Raw genomic sequence first — 19,645 nt, 5'->3', positions numbered from 1 at the left:
TACTCTGCACCAACTATCAGTTGGCCAGGGCCATATCCAGGCAACTTTCATGTACTGCCAAGGAGAGTGATTCCACAATCTCCCTGGACAAACCGTTCAAGAGTTCCGTCACTGTCACAGTGAAAAACTGTTTTTCGTGTTTAAACAGGGTTTTGTGTATTTCTGTTCGTGACCATTGCCTCATGTAGCTTTGTGGGACAGAACTGAATAGAGCCTGACTGTGTCTTCTGCACACCCTCCCTTGAGACATTCATTTGCAATGTCAAGATTCACCCTTGTGAAGATGCTAGTCCTACTGTAAGTGCTGAGGAGCAGGCAGTGTTCAGTACCTCAGCTTTTCCTGACACAGCAGATGCCCTGCCCCACTCAGCAACAGACACACCTTTACCCTAGCCTTTGGCTGATTATGTCACCTAAAGGTGTGTTTCTGAGTTTCTTCTCATTAGGTGTTTCACCTGATTCATTTTTTCTCATATGTGATGTTTAGCCTGAGAGCATTTCCTCTTCAATTTAACCTATGATTTTTTCCAATATGGGAACAGTATCTTATAGGAAAAACATCTGGCATAATACTTTTTCAGGGTTCATTTACATTTTTATAAAAATTTGTATTTTTATAAAGTTCTAATTCTACACCGATATTAAAAAGACTTCTCGAAACAAATCTCTTCAAGGCTGCTTTCTCTGATTCATTCTGGGGGCCTAGAGATGAAGTCATGTTAGTACATTTTTTGAAATAAAGATGCTGTGTTAAACTATGTTTCCTCAGCTTTTTTGGCATGGCTGACTTCACTCAAAACTTTATCTTCTTCCTTAAGTTTTTTCTAGATAAAATGAAGACATTCTGAAAACAGACTGCAGTAAGGCAACAAATAATCATAGCACATTAGAATTTTTGACACAAAAATGGATTTGTTTCACATTGCTATATCAAAAAAGTGCCTCTATTACTTTTATTCAGTTTTTCTTTTTAGCACCTTCATTTATTTTGAAGTCTGTTAGAAGAATTTAGAGAGATAAATGTAGGTTATATATATATATATATATATATATATGTGTATGTATGTGTGTGTGTGTGTGTGTGTGTGTGTGTGGTTTGAATGTAATACTTTAAAAAATTAATGAGTCATAAGAGAAGAAGCATGTCAAAAAACCCCAAACTTTAAATGAAGGTAAGAAGAGGATGGAATGAAATCTACAAGAGACATAAATTTCATATGGAAATAATTAGGAAGAAAAAGCAGAAACATTACAGAGATCTCTACGTTATTGATGTTAACAATAGGTGGGACTTCAGAAGACAGCTGGAGTTATCCTAATAAATCTGAATTTTTCCTTTAAAATTAATAGAAATACACCCCCCAGGAAAAAGATAAGCAGAAATACAAAGAATTTTCATTAAGACTGTTTTCCCCCACCAATTAAATATATAGCAAGATTATATTATAGTTGAACCATCTGCCTCATACTATTTTCTTTAAATATGAAAACATTGGAGAGTGGATCAGCTGAATATATATCTCCTTATGACTTAAATTTAGCCTACTACTTTTTTTTTAAATAAAAATCTCTCAAGATTTATATCATTACATTTCCCTCTAATTACCCTTCCACTATTATTCACCATTGATTGTGGAGAATAAGGTAATGCAGGCTCCCATAACCCCTCATTACCTTTTCCCTGGACTCACTGGATTAACCTTGGTGAGCCACTGGTATCATCATCCTGTGGAAGCTTGCTAAACAGGAGCACAGCTCAGCATTTTCTCTGCAAAAGTAGGAGGCACTATTTAGCAATCACACACAAGTCCTTCCACTATCTGCCATTCACCATCTTTTTCTTCTCAGAAGAAATTGTTCACAGAAGGAATTGCAGGGAGTACATCTCTGATTTCACTGTCCAATTATCAATATGTTGTTCAGGAACTTGATTAATCCATTTTTGAACCTGCTTGGTATTACTTTTCTCCAGGACCACCTGTGGCAACACGTGCCACTAATTCACTAATCACTCTATAAGGCACTACTTTCTTTTACCTCTCTTAAGTTGTCATCCTGCTAGTTTCAGTGAGTTTATTCATGTACTGAGGGATTTGATGAATAACAAAAGCCTTAACTACTATCTTCATGACTTGGCCAATATTTATCATCTGCCCAGGCTTTTCTTCCCAGAATGGAAAGGCTCAGCCAGTTTGCCAATGACACCAGTCTGTGTGGTGGAGCCTTCCCGGAGGGAAGAGATGCCAAGATGCCGCCTGATGGACCTCGACACACCTGAGAGGTGGGGCTGTGCAAGTTTCTGCACTTGCACTGGGGCACTGCCAAGCAGAAATGTGGGCTGAATTGGGTTGTGAGCAGACCTGAGAAGAAAGAGGAAAATGGAAATGTCCCGTCCCTGGAAGTGCTCAAGGCCAGGCTGGATGGGAGCTGCCCAGTGGAAGAAGTCTCTGATCATTTCAGGGGGATTGAAACAAAATTATCTTTAAGGTCCTTTCCAATGCAAATCGCTCTATGACTCTATGACAACTTTAATCTTTTAATATGAAACAATGTTTCATTCCCATAATCATGAGAAGTTTATTTCTCTGCATCACTTTTGACTACATTATAGCATTTCTGAGATGCAAGGAAAAGTACTGTATCAAGTGTATCAATGTTTTTCAGAGAAAAAAAATCTTGTTTCTGGTTTAGTCTCAATATGTTTCCTGATGATGCCAAATATTTTGTTTGTTCTTGAGAACAAAGTGCACACTGAGTTGATGATTTCAGAAAACTGCCAGAGAGCCCAAAATGTTCCTCCTAAATTTTAACTTCCACTTTCAAGTTCACCATTTTTAAAGTATGATTTATGTTCTGTTACCTCCTATTTACTCACATAAATGATCATCTTGCATTTCTTTACTCAATACTTGAGTTTACTGACCTTCTTATGAGGTTTCTCACCACCAATGCCCACATTTAACTGCCTGAAAGACCTCAGTATTATCTGCAAACTTGAATATTTAACATTACACATTCCCTGTCTCAAGGTCATCTGTGAAAATATTGAATAAAAATGCACATATCCCTAATCTATGGGGATCCATACTCTTCTTCCCCCTGAAAAGAGATCTAAAATTCAGCTGTGGCCTACCCTTCATCTTGCCATCCTATTAAACCATTAGTTTTTCTCCACAGTAGTAGCAAATTACTTTCTTATGTGGCCTTTAAATAGAAGATCCTCAAGGATTTTAATTTCCAAACCCATACTCATTAGGTCTTCTGCCTCTCCTTTACCCGCTTGCTTACTCACACTCTTATAGACCCCCATGTTTCCTGGCACCTAACACAATGAGATGACACCTGTGCTGCATCAAAATGTTATTCCATGTTGTAGATCACCATTTTGCAAGGAATGGAAGTCAGACTTAACCCGCAGTTCCAGGATTTCCTTTTAAATCCTTTTTTTCTCAGATAAAAGTTATGCTAGAAACCTGGCAGTCTTTGTAGTAGTTTACACAAGTTCACCACAAATTCAGCAGTTTCCCATCTGAGTTCAAACTTATTGCTGAATGCAGTAAAGTCCTAGTGACTTACCCATATTTATTTGACATCACATCAGAAATTGGATAAAGCATACAAAAGTCTGTTCTTTCAAAAAAGCTTATGGATTACTTGTCAGCTTGTTTTGTGTGTGTGGGTTTTTTTGGGTTTTTTTTTCCAGCTCCTTCCATTTAGGAATTCATCAGGGAGACATAAGTTTATTATCTGTGGTGGAAAGCATTTTTGTTCACAAACATATGCAATGAAGTTCATAAAGTTTCAAACAAGTTGGTGAGTGTAAAGAGATAAGTAGTATTAAGATTTTTTTTCTTCAGTACAGGAGGAAATGAACCAGGATTCACACTGTCATATTAAAATAACCAAATCTCTAAGTGAAAAGGGAGATTTATTTTCCAGGTATGCTTTAAAAGGAAGCAGACACTATCTCTGCATGCTCAGTAACCTGTAAGTCTGAGGAGGCTTAGCAGATCATACCCTCAAAGGAGGAAGGCAGTAGGTGCTGAGTTTCTGGATCCCTGAGTTAGGGCTGAATTGCTGAACTACCAGGATTGAGATACTTCTGACAACTGTGGTAACAGTGATTTAAGCATCTGGACAACTTTAAGGTCAGGAACTGAAGTGCTTACAGATTACAGACCTGTCAAATATAAGAAAGAGCTCTGTGGGAGCTCTGGACCTCACAGGTTTAGACTAAGACTTCAAAATATGCTGCTCCTCCACTTCAAGAACTTAAATTCTTTCTGAGATCCTACCTTTGACAACTGACAAAATTTGCTTTGAGTTTACCCAGCAATTACACTTTTTGATATAACCAAGTAGTTGGGAAAAAAATTATAAATCCCAGAATAATTTATGCATTACAATCCTAAAACTCAATGGGAATTTTATTTGATGTTTTTGTATTGCTTAACTGTGCTTGCAATAGAATACTCAATAAAATGTATAGTATTGACCTCTACTGATTGTAATATCAGGTACTCTGATAAACTACCTATGACTGTATCACACTCTGTCTGTGTCAAAGACATTCCTACAGCTTAAAAGCTGTTTTTTTCAAATATTAGCCTCTGCCAAAGACACTAGCAATACATATCTACTAGGCAAATAGTAAATACTCGTGCACCTGTTGTAGAATGTCTCAATTTTAATTTTAGCACACTTACAAATAAGTAAAATTTAAAAATGCTTTTCATGTTTACATAGTCTGAATATTTTGGTTTCCATTTCTCAAAAATCTATGGTAAAAGTTTCTGTCTGTATGCTTTTCTCCCTGTCTTTCAATTATTCCACAATACTTTCAAGTGTTTAAATCTGTTGACTATTCTCTAAACTGTCCTTTGCTACAAAATCTCTTGGGAGCTGTGGGAGTTTTTTCTATTGCAGTCAAAGAAATTTGTGATGCAGTTCTTCTCATTTGTTTTGAAAATTTTGGAAATTTTCAATGGAATGTTAAGGACTTTTCTACTCTTCTTTAAAACAAAATAAATAGCAAGTTTACAAATGGTAAATTACATATGTATGACCTGTATACAAATGTTATATTTTATATGCAGGCACACTCTTTGTATGAGGGAAGCATTTCCTTATACATTCCCTTCTACACCCTTATTTGGTTATTGTTCTTCTGTATGTGGTCTGATTTTAAAATCAGAATTGTCCAGTAACTAATTGCTCAGGAATATTTTTGACTTTTCATCATAATAAGAGCCTAATATAATTAACCCATTTTAACCTGATTAACTTGAGTACTATTGCAGAATGAATGAATAAATGATAATATTGTAATTTAAACACATAATAATAGTAATTATATTATTGCAAAAATTACTTATTAGCTCCTGCATTATAGCAAGATTTCTGACATTTGTTAAAGTTACTACTCACCCACCTCAGAAGAACAAACCAAATAATCAGTTACAGTTTGTTCATTAATTCAAAGTATTACAGAAACTTGAAACTCTTATGCACATCAGAAGAACCCACCAATTATTTGTTAATGAGCTCAGAATAGCAACCTGTCACTGCCAAACTTTGTTAACACAGAACATTTGCCTACAAAAAGAACTCTAACTTGAAAGTGAACATCTATCACTTTAAATCCTTGTCTAATAAAACAAAAAGTGATAGATTCTTTTTTCTCCTCTTTTTTTTAGAACCCAAATCTTGATTAAATTAATAGCAGACAAGCTGATAGTCTTTGAGTCCTAGGAACCATGACGGTCGTCCACTCTAGCCTCTGATATTCACACACCATAGAATACTCCATTTTAATCCATATAAGCTCATATCTCCTTTTTTAGCTAGAATATCTCTTTTGTAAGACACTGGATTTATTTAAAGTTTTCAGGCAGTGAAAATCCACAGCTTCCCTAGATAAGATTTTGCAAAGATTAATTACTTTCACTTTTAGAAATATGTACTTTTCTTTTCAACCTTGAATTTATCTTGCTTTTCCTTGAAATAAGATCCCTGCATTCCATTATACCTTTGCAGTAAAATTAAAGAGCTGCATTCTGCAGTGTGAATCTTTGTGCATGGGCTTATACTACTCTTCAATAGGTTAACTCTATGTCACATGTATCCAGTGGCATAGCTTCAAAATAGGTACTCTACCCTACATTTTAATAAGAACAATTTTTCATGATGATTTAAAATGTTGCTAGATCAGCATGACCTTCATATAACATTCAAATAGGGCATTTCAATATTCTTAAGGGAAAAAATATATTAATATTCACTTTTGGGCTTTGTCTGACACTGAATCCTGAAGTACTTGACCCTAAAATATTGACCCAGTTTTTATCTACCTTCTTGTTGTATAGTTTCCATTCAATATATACTGACTGCCATATGAAAGGCAAGCATGAGCACACAGTTGACAAGACATTGGCACTAATTGTTATCACACAGAGTTGAGAAATGGAGAATTGGATTGACTTTCTATCTCAGTGAGACAGGAACAAATTCATCAAAGATTGTCCATTATCTCCGTAACTGTCAAAGGAGCCGCAGATTAGGTCAGGAGAGATCAAAGACACAGTGCTTTGCTTTCGGTATTTTCACATCCCTGTTCATATGCTGGGAGAAAAAACAGCTCTTTGCACAGTTTTTGTGAAGAAAAAAACAGTTAAAAAGTAATATTTTAAAACAAGTATTTTTTTAAATACTGAAAACAGAGGAAGGCCACTAAATCAAAAGCAGGTGGTGATGTGACCCAGCATCAACACCCTGCATGGTCTGTGAGTTCCCCTCAGACTGGCTTTAACCTGGTCCCTGGATGAAACACCATCACCACATCTGTATTATGAAGCATCAAACATTAGTTTCAACTTGTACTGTTATAAAGTGCACAACTAGAGCTCCAAATTTAATATCCCCTGTTGGACATCTGGTTTGTGTGTAACAAAACTTCCTCTGGAACCAAAAAATGTGTAACAACTGCAGTTAATTGCAGGATTAACCTCAGAACTGGGCTGCTGCTTCATGTAAAATGTTGGAGGTACATCTCTGGAATAACACCTGTTTAGATAACTGGTCAAAGACTAAGTGCCTCTAAAACAGAGAAGTATGTGACAGAGAAACAGTGACAAAGAGGAAACTACTCCTATTTTTATTATCCCAGTCACTGAAATAGGACATAACCCCATATGTCCTGTTTATATAAAGAAGATCTGGTTGAAAATGTGAAGTTTATTCTAGCATCTAAAACTGTCCACTCAGGCACTGACAGACCACAGAGACCAGGAAGAATCTGGAAGTATATATATATATATATGAATACATAGGAATTTCTCAGCCTGATTTCAGCAGCTGTCATTTAAGGTCCCAGATCTGAAATTCAGGAGATTTAGATCTCCTGAATGGTCCCTTCAGGTTGTATGATATGTTCTAGACCTCGTGATTAAATCAGCTGTCAAGATATTCTACCTCAACAAAACACCTAAGTATTCTAGCAACCCTGGATACAGCATACCATGAAGCCTTAAAAAAGATGATTTGGGAGTGTTTAAGTCATTGCCCTTTTGCTAGCTATTTGCTGTAACAATATAAAAGTATCATAAGTAACTATTACTGCCTAAAAATTCAGAAGTATTCTACTATTTAAAAACATGTAAGGTGGCCTAAAAGTTAAGTCAGAAGACTGTGGTCATGCCCACCAGAAGATCCAAAATTCACCTCAAATAATCTATAGTCCTTGTGAATCAACATTGTCTTTGCCTTATACAAAACAGTCATTTGGAGCCAAAAGACCTAGGTTTAAAAACACTGGGAGTTTCTGCTTCCTTTTATTTCCTTTATGATATGTCATCATGCTTTTATTGCCAGTCTTCAGAAAAATATCACCAAGTTTAAAGGTCTAAACAGCATTCATTCCTGTTTGTTCTTTCCTATAAATCCTCTAGCCATATTTATACCAAAGACAATTTGAAAACTTTTCCAGAGGGACTGCATAAAAAATGGAACCTATATAATGTTTTTATTCTCTTAGCTGATCATTTTATAATATTGAAATTTTTAAAATTTCGTTGATAACAATGTTCCTAGTTTATCTATTTGCAGGCATTGAGGGGTTCTATGTGTAAAGCAGAGCAGATACACAGCATAAAATATTTACTTTTTCTCAAATAGCTCATTCCATTTCACCATGGATGATTTTGAGCAAGGACTGTGACTAGAGAGATCTGTAATTTTAAGTAATGCATTCCTACCTTTGAGCTGCAAACTGACTTTCAGCTTCCTACATGGAGAAATAGAGATGCTGAAATTTTCACACAGACGGGAATGCAACTGGCATTTACCTGAACAGGGAATATGCACTACACAGAAGTGTCAGAGCAGATTATATCCCATGAATACCTGTGAATTATAGTGGTATCTACTAGCACCACTGTGGTCACAGGTCTGTCAGCTGTGCCAGGAGAGCTGTTGGTGCTAAGAGCTGTAGGGAGGCAGGGGTGTTGCAGATCAAACACCGACATGTGTTGTTGCTGGAAATTTTTGTATACAGTCTCCTCTGGCTTTTTTATTCATCTCTCTCCTGTTCTGTTTGAAATAAGCTGTTGTCACATTCAAAGGCAATGTGATAAAGATGCAAGTTCACTTGTACATATGTGTTAGGTTATGTGGAAAAAAGGCTTTTCTGCCCACACAAAGATGTGTGAGGCACAGGGTCAGGCAGGGGAAACTCAGTAACCTCATCACCTACACCTGCTCCCTGTCTCAACCTGGAGGGTTCCAGGGGAGTATCCCCCCAGTGAAGCTGGGGACAACTCCCCTCAGACTGAGGGAGGTGCAGGATCTTGTGATGGGATGAAGAGGAGGAATTTCTTGACATTGCATAAGACTTATTAAAAATTTAAGGAAGGAGCCAAAGGAGGGGAAATGGAAGAATCAAAGTGTTTCATGGAATAAGCATGGGATAGAATAAGCATAGATGAATAAGGCGATAAAAGAAGATAATCACATGTAAATAGTCATATTTAAACATCCATATTACAGTTATTCTGTTTGTCTGCCTGGCCATGCCCTGTAATCATCACCACCATCTGTCCTGTCTTCTTGTGTAATCCTATTTCTACTTCTTTACCTTGGTGATGGACCTGTGTGTTCTTGGGGTGGGAAGGATCTGAGTGGCAGCAACAAGAGTCAGACCGTGGGTCAAAGGGACTCTGTGTCTGTGGTGCCAGTAATTGCAGACACTGTGATTGATTGTGTGTCACCAACCACTCACAAACCCCAGCAAATGTCACACTGAACAAGTCAGGGAGCAGGATACAGGGCTCAGCAGCCATGTATGGAAGTGGACTCCAGTTTGGGGTGCATCTGAGTGTGCATCTCTGTGAGGGAGACAGCTACTGGAGGGACCCAGAGGTCAAGGCTGATTGCTAGAGACCATGGGGTGGGACCAACTGAGAGAGAGAAATAGAGAGAATTTTTGTGAGTGATGCACAAGCCACTCACTGGGAAGACCGAGTGTGTAAGACTGGCTACAGAAGGGCTCCACAGTGCAGCTGTCTGTGTGTCTCTGCATCTGTGTGTGCAGAGGGAGGACTGGGGCTGGTACCAGCCTTGAAGTTGTGCGCCCAGCTGCCAGAAACTAGAGAGCCTGGGATCCAGAGGAAGCTATTGCACAGACCGAGTGTATGAGCCTCGCTGCCGTAGGCATCCACCTTGCAAACGTATATTCATTCCCATTAATGCATCTTCATCCTTATCAGGGGGGTAAGAGGATGAGGTCACATGTGCTGGGATTTTTTCGATGCTGAGTGTTTCTGTTCATTTTGATCCGTGTAGCTGAACATGTCTAAATATAAAAACTCAATTTGTGAATTCATGCCCCCACTACGAATGCATGTTCACCTCTAAGAGGCCAGAAGATTCAGCAACACTAACCATACCTGGCTTCAGCAAGTGGACAGAGAATATGATTAGCAAAACTAATTTATGCATACAAATTTCTCTTAAAAATAATATAAAAAGAAGTATAAAGGATGTATAAATATCTTGTTACACAAATAATCGTTAAATATTGCACCAGTTACATATTCTACTCTGTGGCACTTTCAATGTATCATATAGAAAATGCATATAAATCCAAGGCAAAAATGAGTGGCTTTCAAGAGAGAGGTCTACTCTCTGAGTTATCCCCATTTAATTTGTACAACAATGACCCTGTAGCTGGTATAGTCAACTGAATCAATACCATGCATATTTGAAATACAACAAAGATTAATAAATAGATGTATAACATTGAATAGCTCAAAGGTTTTAAAATTAGAAAGGGCCAAATCCTGTTACTTCCATAAAGTTCTCTAGACCAGTATGTATATGAGACAGGCAGGATTTGGCTTACAGTCAGCATTAACATTCAAGTCTGATGAAATCAATAAAACTGCTGCCTACAATGTAAACGCATGGAAAACAGCAATAAAGACCCCTCCATATTGAAGATTATTGCCATCACAGCAGAACTAAAGGAAGTGATCATGTAAGCACTAAATAACTTCATGCACAGAAGAAGAGAAATCTCTTCATATCCCAGGTAGAATCCTGGGAGTTGGGGGTGATGGGGAAGGAATTCAAGCTCACTTCTTTTTAACTAAATAGTAAAGCAAATATTTTAAAACTGTATTCAAATTTCCTTAATGCACATCTGAATGTACTTAGCACTACTACAACTACAAAAGAAAAGAGTTGTAGCTTTTGTTTTCCAAAATGAGCATACAGAGGTTGAAAACTGTATAAAAACTTGCATTCTCTGCAACCTTCAGTGTAACTACTGAGAAAGCAGACAGCACCTCATAGGATGAGCTGGTATTCCATAACACCTGAATAATATTACATTGCATATGTTCAACCTTCTTGGACATTTCATACTCTGCAGTAAAATTTACTCCCATAGTAGTTCTATTACAATCATTAGATTTTTTCACATGAATGCAGGTTCAGTGGATGCGGAAAATTAGTTTCTGCCTCAAGTTTTCTTGTTACCATAAGAGTAAATCACACTATGCTAGCTGAATGTAGATTCCTGTCATTTAACAGGACAAAGATTTAATAAAAAACATTTATTTACTTTTATAGTTCTTTTCAGGTCTGCAGAAATTTTAATCAATATCTACAGATTAATTTTCTCTTCTTCTTGATATAATATCTGTTTAACATGCTTCCAGTTTTAAAGCTTAGAATAGAAATGACTACACCAGTTTTATCACTACCACAAGGTCTTCTGTAAACTACTTAAAGCCATTCAGCCCAAAGTCATACCTTCCAGCTACTGTCACTTAATGGAGTCCAAGTTTAATCCCTTCTTTGCAGCCAAAAGTGTTTCAGCCCACCAGCCTTTTGGCTCGGTCAGCAGACACCTTTTGCAGTCCTTGTGCAAAAGCTGTGAGGTGATGCAGAAGAGGATTCAAGATTTCTGCAAACACAGAGAAGAAAACCTTCAGATCAGAATACAAGGGAGCTGCATTCCAAGATTTGCATCAGGTTCTGTTTCTCTGCCATGCCTAGTGACTGATGCCCAAAACCACTCCAGGGTGGGGAGTCTGTCCCCAGCTGGTCCCACCACAGCTCTGTGCCTGCGAGCTCAGCCCTTTGCAAGGGGACAGCAGAGTGGGGGCTCCTCCATCTGGGGAGGTTCTGGGGGCATGCTGCCTGTGCCCTCTGCCCTGGCCAGCTGCTCTGGTCAGAGCACAGACCCAGCCTGCTGCTTTGCACCATGCATTAGAGGAAAAACGCCAATAGTTTCTTGGCACCCCAAAGATAATGTGCCTAAGTCCAATTTGAAGCTGTGAATTTCTACTTCACGCTGACAGCTAAATCTAGGAGCAGGTGAGATTTCAGGATATGTTGTTCTTACTTCAAAACCATTTGCAGAATTTGGACTTAATCCTCAATGAATTCACATTCTATTACAATTCTCCTGAAAACCCTGAGAAAGCTTTTTGTTCACTAATTGAGATCTATTTTAGCTCTAGTAGTTGTAAAAAACCATCTATGGAGCTGAGGGCTTCTCTTCTCTAGTTAGAGGTTATATTTAATATTCTGGTCAGTTGTCTTTTGCATATGGATTTGCTAGATAACAGAGCTGCCACATTACTGTAATCCAAAAATTAAAAATAATCATCTACTTTGTAACATTTTAACCATTTCACTTTCCCAAGTGAGAGTCTTTTCACAAAGGATTACCTTCTTTCCTATTAAAGCAATTGATAAAGAATTCTGCACTGCACATAAGGTATGCCAAGCACTACTTATTCTTTCTACAATCCAAAATACTGCTGCAACTTACAAAACCATTTATAGCAGATTGTAACAGGTAAAATGGAACATTGCTTTTGTTCTTTCAGGCTTTGCATGCCCTCAGGCTAGTGATTTACTATACATCCACAATTTTCAGAAGCACTGTCTAAATTTGATATAGCTTAGTCCATAGATGTTCAGTTTCAAACAAATCAGTTCATGTTTTTGGAGATAATTACCTGTCTTTCTATTTGCTATTGTTGTTTTGCACAAAGGATCAACTTTCATTTCAGAAAGGAAGACAATTTCAGCACTACTGTATCAAAGAAATGGAAAAAAATAAACCTAGCATCTGTACTACCAGTTAACATGTCTACAGACACAAAGGATTTCAAAATTAACCTTTTTTATTTTCAGAATGAAGTTTCCTAAAATTAAGCAGCAGTAAACAGTAAATATGAATTAGGACAACACAAAGAAAACCTCCATGCAGGAGGTGGTCTTTCCTTCCCGGAATGCTCTATTTGTGATATTTTATTATTTATAAGGTTTGAAGATTCCAGTAATGCTGTTTTACCTGCATTTAATCCCTAAAGCTTGAGCAGTAAGAATTGGGGTTAACTCTCAGTTCTCTAGCTAATTATTTTGCCAAAATCAAGTAGATTAAAAATAGCCTATTTTGCCAGTCAGTTTTTGCTCATGTCTAGATCTATGGAACTCTCATTGACCTGTGGAACTCTCATTTTGAATTGATTTTGTGCATCAGGATTACTGAGTCTGGTTAGACAACCCTGGCCTGAGTTTCATTCATTTTAAGTCAACTGTTATGACAGTTTGCAATACTGCTGGCTGCTTATCAAATCCAGTTGTTTCATGTGGAGTTGGTATTTTAAACTAAAGTGATAAGTAGTGAAATTTTCATAACATCAATACAAATGCTACTGCTAGTCTTTTGACAAAAATGCTTAACCAGAATTCTGGGATTTTTGGGCTGTTCTACTAGGACAATTAAAGTCTATTTTTGTTTTAATCTTATTTATGCAAAGTCACTTCTAGAAGAGCGCTGGAAACTGAGACACTTTCTCCACTGGAACTTTCTTCAAAAATTATGAATTTGACAACACAGTAAGTTAATTGTGTGTTAAGCTGACAGATTATTTTGCTGGATGTATAGGACAAGATAAAGGCTTCACTGAGAAGAGGGTCTCTTCAGGTATGTAGTTGCAAGATATCATTTCCTTTAATTTTTGGAATTGTAAGAATAACAGCTTGTACCACATCTGGCCACTCTGACAATGCAGCCTAAAGGACTCAACATCCATTTACATCCAGATCAGTGAGCATCTAGGGAATTTTGATTTCCAACTTAAAGCTTAGAAAAGGACATCTGACACTAAAAAGCAGACATCACATCATGTTCTGTGTGAACCTCATTGCCATGGTTTCAGCATGCTCTGTACACACCTTGGTCAAGGCTCCTAATTGGCCCTGAATATCACTTGGAGTTAGTGGTAAATAGATGTCTAAGTGTCTCAGACTGAGAAAGCTCTTGGCATACAAAGAGATCAAAACCTGACATGGCCAGCACCTCTCTACAATATATTTTACTCTCAGTACAAACTTGCCTCTTTCACAGCCTTGCAACAGTAGTAAGCTTTGAAATCTATAGCTTGTGTGTCACATAGAAACTAAAAGGATCCTTTAGTTTGTAATTTGGATGTGGGAACTTGACAAATATGTAACAACTTTTTCCTAGATAAAGCAGTTTCTTATGTTTTTTGATATTCTTACCATTAAACATGAGGTGAATTAAAAAAATATAAAAATAGACTGATCAGCTGATTTTATTTCTTTTCATGCTTTTCTGTGTAAAAGTGCATTGCAGTGTTACCATAACAGAGCCTGTGAAGTTGTGTCATGCTAACATAGCCAGTATCAGCACCACCACTAATCTTATCAGCAAGGCTTCTCTGGCAGCCTCCTTTCCTACAATAATTGTCATAACCCATCTGTTCAGAGAGGGAGGCTGACTCACATATCTACATGCTTATTATGCTGCCATCCTTCAGGGTGTCACCACTGCAAAGGATTTGAAAGCCTGAAACAGGACCAGGCAACCCCAGCAGAACCCTGCAAACATTTACATACAATCTTTATGCTTATATGGCTACACATACAAAAACTGGAAAGGAAGCCAGTAAGTATATCAGGGAAATAAATACCTGCTCCAAGGGGAGCCAGCTGAGAACCCATAGCTGCAAGCCAAGATCCCTGCTGTTTTCAAATAGACTGGAGGAAGAACAAAAAATGTACAATGCACAGACAAGATGATGTCCCTTCTGAATTTCAGTAGCTGCCTTTTGCACTGACTTAAAACAGCTCACTGAAAGCTTTTCAGCACTACAAATAGTGTAAAGGCACTATTTACTACTGTGCTCCTTCTGTTGGTATGCCAGCATGCAATAACAGTGTCCTGTGCAGCCCTGATGATGCAGGTGTCAAACAGCAGAATGTTATCACCTCTGGTATCCAAGGCAGACAGGAGAAGCCTACCAGAATAACTTGCAGCTCCAATTTTAGCAATGTCCATGTTGAAAAGTGGCAAATCATAAAAAAGGATTACAACTTAACCAAATAGCATGATATGAGGTATGTAAGTCTGTTATTGGCAGAGGAGTCCAAAAAACAACTCTTAGTACTCGCCTTGTGCACAAGTACTACAAGCTTGGATATTTGCAGTCATTCATTTCTGGTATTTATATGCTCAAATTTCATTTAAGAGAGGAAAAGATAGGTATTTATGTATCAGTGGAGAATACAATTGTTAGCATTCAAATGTGAATTTATCTCTGTTTCTTTGCTCAAATTGTAATAAAATGTTTTGAAAGGTTATTTTAAAAAATTATAATGGTAATTTTTAAAATAAACAAAATTTAATAAGAAAAAGTTTCTTTCAAAAGTATGAGGATAGTATAATTATAAATAATTCTATTATAATGCTAATTGTTTAAATGTTAAACTTTTATTTGGTAGTTCATTGTTTCTGTAGAGATGCACTTTAAGTGAAAAACCTGTTTGTTAGTTCCACACAAATAATGTCATTAAAATATGTTATAGTAACACAGACAGCTAGAATTCCTCATGATTGCTACAGAAGAACATTATACTTTCTTTGAATTTTTTTTTCCTCAATGACAACAAATTTAACATTCCATTCAGCTACAGTTCTATCAAATGAGCACTAGAGACAATGTATGTAATAATCCTTTTAAAATAATGGTTTACTAACAGCTATACAGTATACTCGAAAAGAATTGCATACTTTTTCATTTTAATATGAATAAATAAATTTAGAAATATTTATTCTTTTAATATGAGGCTGTCTTCTTTTAATTTATATAATAGTGCAAAAGTCATCCTGTAACATATAAATCTCTTAGTAATCTTGGTACCAAGTCCTATCATAAATTTCAGGGTTTTTTTCTGAAACACTGTCTCTGTACTGCCTGGAGTTTCTTTCTGATAACTCTAATCACCTATTCACATACTAACTCACCAAAATGAAAATTTCCAAAACATTTACCACTTATGACTCTTCAGTTTCCACATCCTTAAGTAGGGTTGTTTTAACCTGGACTCCTTCATGAAATAGCCAAAAATTTGAAGCCTTGGAAAAACTCAATTAGTTTTTACCATGAACTAGTCAGAGGCATCTTCATAATACATGCAAATCAGGTGCCAGTCATTTCAGAACTCTGTTTTAATATAGCCACTGTAGACATTCAGATCTGCTAAAATGTTCCCACATTGAGCAGCTAATCTAGGCCTTCTGATTCAAAATGTAAGACATTTTCAAGTTTTCCTAATTTTATTAAGGCTGTTCTAAAGTTTTCCTATTGTAACTTTATAATATTTCCTGGTCTACACCGCAGGTAACACCACCCAGTAAATAGATAATTTTTGACCACAATCAAGGTGAGGGTTTTCCACCCAAGCAGGAAAAGAAGACTCAAAGCCACACAAAGATAACACAAGAAAAGGAAGAATCAATCAGCTAAAATAGATCTCTCCTTCAAGTATTAATTTGCCAGGAGTCACAAAAGGTTAAGTACAAAGGACACATGACCTTCAGTTTCCCACTTGCAACAAGCATCCAATAAAGATGCTTTGAAAATTCCCTTTAAGGCTGTTCCATGCAGTTTGAAGAGGAGCAACAGTGATAAATGCTGTCGAATAAAATTCAGAAGACTTCTTTGAATTGCAAAACAGAACAGAAACTTTAGTTTCTTTAGTTGCAGAACAGAAACACACAGGATGCACACAGTAGATAAAGTGAAACCATATTTTCACCTGGTGTACCAAGGTGCTGGTGATGCTGATAACAGGTGACAAAACGTCTCCATGCCAGGCATGCAGCTTCCCAATCCTCAGTGAACCTCGCCCACATGACTGAGTTATGAGTCTTTGCAGATACCTTTTACAGGATCACGTAGGAGTTCTAAAGCAAAAGGAAGAATAGAATTCATTTCTGAAAGGCATAACTGGGAAAGTGGCTTCTTCTTTCCTGCAGTTTTTTTCTAATATTAGGAATATATACAGTATTCTGCTACATACAGCAGACCAGGGAAAGGCTTTACAGAAAAGAGAGATCTGTCTCTCCCCCATAAAAACAGTAGTGCACACCATTAATGGTGATAATAAGGAAACAAATTAAAGTTGCCTAAGCTTTAAAACCATAATCACTTTCTTTTAACTTGTATGGATTCTTTAATGCATTGTGCTCCACCAAGTAGGAAATCTTTTCTCTTTTAACTATGAGCATATATGCTATCACAGCTTATTCCTTCAATGAATAAGACTTTACATCAAGCATCTAAAAGGTACTTGCTTGCTTAACAAAGAGAATGATTTGAAGGACTAAAGGGATCCTTCAAATTTCATCATATGTGAAGCAGTTTATATTATATAATAGAAGTGAATGTAAGTCATTTTACAATACCTTAAACTCTGTTAAACTGGTGAGCAAAATATATTAGCATCACAGTAATGTGTTCCTGCCTGTCCTAACAGGCATTTATTCCTAACACAACAATTATGACACAAGTTTCACAGACACTGAAGATCCCTAGATGTGTTTCAGTCCTGTGATCTAGCTACTAACTTCATGAAACATCAAACTATCCATTAGCAATTACAAGAGTCTGAAGTCAGTGAAATTAGATGAATTTTGAAAGAGCAAGGAATGAAGAGTCATCCTCTTATCCCTTAATCAGCATAACTTTAAAAATTATGCTAATTTCAGCCACTCACCCACTGAAACTTACTTATGAACATTTTCATTACTAGCAGATAGCAACTAAAATTAATGACCCCATGTTACTATATTTTCCAAGTGGGAGGTCCAGGCTAAGTAGTAACCTTGTCATTTTTTACCAATGTCAAATATAAAGGTCAAATAGGGGGCATTTCAGAAGCCACAGCCCATAATGAATAAGTGCATCCAATTTAAGGAACTATTATCCTAAAGAGCATTAAGAATGAATGATTAATGACATAATGATTAATTAATCAATAAATTTGTTGACATGTGTTTAACCGAAAAGAGTAAGCAGAAACTCAATGGTTAAAGGAGAACATAAACCACCTTTACAAGTTCTACTTAGCATCCTATTTCTTTGAAGCAAAGGAAATAATTTATCTGCAACCTATGTGGCACTAAATATTGAGTGAGAAATCGAGGAAAATCTTTCCTGAGAATTAATGGAAAGAGGGTGAAGTACATTTTTTTTCTCTTTAAATTCAAATTTCTTACTTTTAATGTTCCAGTTTTTATAGTTTCTCACACTCCCTAAGAGCAGCACTTCTTATACCCACATACTTTCACTCTCCAGAGCTACAGCTTGCACTACGGTTCCATGAAACAGTCAATCTGGTATTAAGTAGAAAGGTACCAAAGATGGGAGTAAAATAAGTCAGTTGTACGAGACAAAGCTTTGAAAAATTCACTTTGTCTGTTCAAAAGGACTCAAAAATTTTGAAAAGCTAACTTTTTTTCCATATAGACATTATTCCAGATCACATATCAGCCATTCCACTGCTGCAGAAAGCCTGCATAGAGCACTGTGAGGTGGTCTTTGTGAACAGAAATGCAACTGTGCTCTATCTGATCAGCTTGAGACCCTCAGGGAATTGAGTGCATAAATCCAGCAATACTGAACATAGAGACATGAATTTAATATCAGATGTTGCTTCTCTGGTACAGATTAGAGGAAACCTGAAAGCAGCTGAACTCCCCATACTGTCCTTCCTATGGTTTGCATGAAAAGTTAAGGATATATTATTATTTCAGTTTCCAAACGGGGTAACTTCTTCCTTAAACAGGAAAAGCAAGCTGGTGCAAGAAAAACCTGAAATTTTCTTTCAGTTCTTCAAAAGTTCTACATTTGCTTCATTTAAAAGTTAGCAGTCTGTAGATTCTATGATGAAAAGATAAGTAAATTGAACAGATAGACTCAGCAAGGATCTAAGGAACAGTCATGAGTGGAAGACCCATAGTAACACAATCAGTGAAAACCTAATCAGTGAAAATTAGAGCACACTGAATCAGCTGCCTCTAAAGCTATCAAGAGAAAATTATTGTCCCTGGTGTGAACCCCACTGAGATGAGTCAGCAGCAGAAACTCTCTCTCAGAGGCCTTCAGACTAAAAGGAGAATATTGCCTTCAAGGGTACAGGATTTATCACAAAATGGAGTGGTGAAAAGGATTAATGGATTGTGTAAAAATTATTAAGGGATGCGCCAAGTTAATTGTGGGAATGTTCACTTTTTATGGTATGCTTAATGTAAGTACCAAAGATGGGGAGAGAGGGTAACCAAGGAGAACTGGGAGGAACAATAGAGGAAACATGACCAAAGTTTCATGTGAAACATGACACAGTTTCATGTGAGCAGATAGTGAGCAGTTTTTTGTCTCCTGCTCACAGAGAGGAGGAACAGATTCAGGCTGACTGTGAGACTCATGGTTATGTGAGGGCTGTGTGTGCATTTATGGGTGTCAGTACAGGCACCACTATTTGTGGGGTCTGTGTGGCCACAGTCATGTCAGACTTGTGTGCACAGACTGGGAAAACTTGTGTCTGGGGACAGGGAGCCACAGTGGCTTCACAAGCATGACTGGGGATGCCTGCAGAAGAATTTGGAAAACTGGAAATATTATTACTATTATTTTTCAGAGAGATATTTCAGACAGTTGCCAAATCATCTTGTGGTCTTAGCAAATTGAGAGTTGTGAATTCAAAGATTCTCCATCCCTGGAGATATTGAAAACCCAACCAGACTTGTTCCTGAGCAACCTAC

At 37.1% G+C, this 19,645-nt stretch overlaps 1 long non-coding RNA gene across 1 annotated transcript in view; it reads right to left on the bottom strand.

The window, feature by feature from the left end:
- LOC106629306 (uncharacterized) overlaps positions 1-19,645 on the bottom strand; it is a 280,698-nt gene that overhangs the window by 70,757 nt on the left and 190,296 nt on the right. The window contains exons 10-11 of the long non-coding RNA XR_012580525.1: positions 16,639-16,786; positions 11,311-11,464 (exon numbers count right to left, since the gene is read on the bottom strand). This is a non-coding gene — a long non-coding RNA (uncharacterized LOC106629306). The remainder of the gene's footprint in view (positions 1-11,310; positions 11,465-16,638; positions 16,787-19,645) is intronic.

The sequence above is a fragment of the Zonotrichia albicollis genome, chromosome 5 (assembly GCF_047830755.1).
Source record: "Zonotrichia albicollis isolate bZonAlb1 chromosome 5, bZonAlb1.hap1, whole genome shotgun sequence".
NCBI classification, from domain to species: Eukaryota; Metazoa; Chordata; class Aves; order Passeriformes; family Passerellidae; genus Zonotrichia; species Zonotrichia albicollis.
The sequence above is the reverse complement of the archived record's forward strand: the minus strand, read 5'-3'. Positions and strand labels throughout refer to the sequence as shown.